The sequence below is a fragment of the Gigantopelta aegis genome, unplaced genomic scaffold, assembly GCF_016097555.1.
Source record: "Gigantopelta aegis isolate Gae_Host unplaced genomic scaffold, Gae_host_genome ctg3979_pilon_pilon:::debris, whole genome shotgun sequence".
Lineage (NCBI taxonomy): Eukaryota > Metazoa > Mollusca > Gastropoda > Neomphalida > Peltospiridae > Gigantopelta > Gigantopelta aegis.
In genome coordinates this window covers 21,589-24,604 of record NW_024533611.1, presented here as the reverse complement: position 1 = coordinate 24,604, position 3,016 = coordinate 21,589, and the positions used below count along the sequence as shown (strand labels likewise).

The following is a 3,016-nucleotide window of genomic DNA, read 5'->3' as shown; positions in this document are numbered from 1 at the left end:
CGTTGTTCGATGGTGCCAGCGTTAGCAGTTGTGGTGTCCCTTGCGTCAGCAGTTGTGGTGTCCCCTGCGTCAACAGTTGTGGTGTCGCCTGCGTCAACAGTTGTGGTGTCGCCTGCGTCAACATCGTCATTGTAATTGTAATTGTCTTCAAGTTCGTTGCTTGCTTCCGGTTGTTGGACCGGGGCATGAATTGCGCGACTGGTAACTGATACCGAACTGTTGGATGTTCTCTCGACTATATCTGAAGTAGTGGGCACGTCATCGTCATACCTGTTACGTTGTGGGCTAAGAACATCATCCCCAATTGTATCCGCGATTAACTGACTTTGTTCACTAATGGCTTTATCTTTTGGGCCGCCTCCAGTTTTATTTAATGACCTTTTAGCGAATGAAATTTCACTTTTGGCTTTAATTTTGGCCCTTCGCCAAATATCCTTTAATTGTTTGTCACTTCGAATCGGTTTATCAGCAAATTGCGATATCATTTCACTTCTAATGACATGCCAAGCTTCATTTTTTCTTTTTTACAGTCGCGGCATCAATCTTTTTACTTTCAATTATTAATTTTTTGTCCCTAATTAACTGTGATAAATAGATTTTTTCTTCATTGCTGAAACTTTCTGCACGCTTTCGTTTGTCCATTTCAATCTAACACTGAAACGCATGCACGTGCATGTGCTCTTTTATAGGAAATATGTCTCGTGCAACATGAAGGTTGTCGTCACAGATCAGTAATTTCACTGATTTCACACATGCAGATCCAGTCTAACTCCTATTAGACCACGTTTCACTAAACATAGTTTTCTCATATTTGGACTTAGTTGGTGAAATAGAACTCGATACTAAAATAAGACTCTTTTTAAGAAGACTTGGTCTAAGGACTTAGATTTGGTTAATGTGGACTTAGTTGGTGAAATCGACCGTTTGTGTCCTACTAAACTCTCTCTTTCCAGGATTTCTATAACGCCAAATATCTACAAGGTTAAAATCACATAGAATAGATTGTAATACAGTACTACTTTTCAAACTAAATGTAGTATTATTAATTCCAAGATCTAGAGAAGGATCAAATATGTCATTAAAGTCTCCAGCCATAATAGTATTTTTTGAATCTATAAAATTACTTAATTCATTGAAAAAACAAACTTTTTCATCAATATTATTTGGCGCATACACATTTATAAAACTATATATATATCATTATCAATGTTTATATTAATTTTAAAAATTCTGCCTTCAGTGTCACAACTATTAAAAGTAAAATCATATGGAAATTATTTCGATATCAATATTGCCACACCCCTTCTATTTTTATAAGGACAGTTATTATAAAATATTTTCCCATCCCATAAATGTTTATACATTTCAATAAAAGTAGCGTCCCAAAACGTTTCCTGTAGAAAAATAATATTACCATGTCTACTTTTAATAGTTGCAAACACTGAATTTAATTTATCAACATCCCTCAATCCATTTAAAGACAATAACAGCATTGTAACGAGAACTAAGTACATTAAATAAGCCATTGTTAATGCTTATCCACACTCGCACAAGCACTCATTCGTCTGTCTTTTAAACTCTCTTCCACACCTTTTGCACGCGCGGCTTGTCTCTTGTGTTTTTTTGTTGACACAATACTCCAAATTGACTCATCTGCAGAGCGCTTGACCAACCGTGACCGACCGAGAATTAATAATTTCTTTTGCTGTGGTATTAGCGTCCTTGTTGTCACTACTGCCACTCAATTGCACTGCTTTGGATTCAATCTTTTTGTGCTGTTTGTCCAAGTTCGAAACTGGTGTTTTACCTTTAATATCAGCAACATGTTTTTCCTGCGTAGCCTTTTCAACTGTGACCTGGCTTTCAGGCACGTCTTCATTCATTACATCATGGCAATCTTTTATCACGTGACTGTCCGACATGCAGTTGTAGCACAGCTTCAGCTGATGACCGTGAAGCACTCGAAAATACTTCACCCCTTCCACTGTTTTAAACTTCATCGAATAAGGCTAACTCCTGATGTTAGGCGGAAATTTTACACGAACATACCGAGTTCAATCAGCAATAAGAGTACCTTTATAAAATCGTCGATTAATAGGAGAAATCAACTCAATATTTAAACGTTCTTCGATTTCTTCATCATCAATATACGCCGGCAAATGTAGAAATGACACGACAACACTCTCCGAGTGCAATAGCCTCGCCTTCATATTTGATCCATTTAATTCTAAAGATTCATTATCCGCAATAATTCTAGCTTGCACATCATCAACAGTTATTTCATAGCTGTCATGCGTGTATGACATCCCTGACCTACTCAGTTAAAATGGCAATCAACTCAGCGGCGGCCATTTTCCTATTATCACCAACATGAACTACCACCGTGCATTCTTTCTTGTACGACATATTCTTCTTTTCTCCTCTCTCCATATCTCCTCCTCCACTCATAACTACTCCCTTACCACAAAAACGTAAACCAGACAGACTGGCAAAGATGAAAAATACTTTTCAAAAGTTTTTCCACACGGGAGCCAAAGTGAAACACGTCTACCCACGAATAAACCCAAACCGGAAATCAATTAACATTAGATTGATTAAAACAAAGAATGAACGAAAAATATACCCAACAATAATAATGACAAACCCCCTCCACTTCCCCTTAAACAAGAAAAAACACAAAAAACCCTCCCACCCACCCAAGAAAAGAAAGAAAACAATAGCAGGGCTTGTCCGGGATTTGAACCCGGGACCTCTCGCACCCTGAGCGAGAATCATACCCCTAGACCAACAAGCCAGTTAGCGAACAACATCTACCTAGTTTATCTATGTCCTACTTAAAGGAAGGGACAATTAAGACATTTGGCCTGGTATGCATATTCAACGATATGTAATGCACATTATTGCTTAATATCAACAAGTATAATCGTATGGTTAATTAATAAAACGGTTAAATGTGACGGCTATTATATATAACGGGCGCAGCCATTTTGTACCATCTCAGTGAGTACACCCTCTG

General features: G+C 37.7%; 1 non-coding gene across 1 annotated transcript; it reads right to left on the bottom strand.

Annotated features, from left to right (window-relative positions):
• Positions 1-2,722: 2,722 nt before the first annotated feature.
• Trnap-agg lies at positions 2,723-2,794 on the bottom strand. Its single transcript has one exon. It is a non-coding gene; the product is annotated as a tRNA-Pro (tRNA).
• Positions 2,795-3,016: the final 222 nt, after the last annotated feature.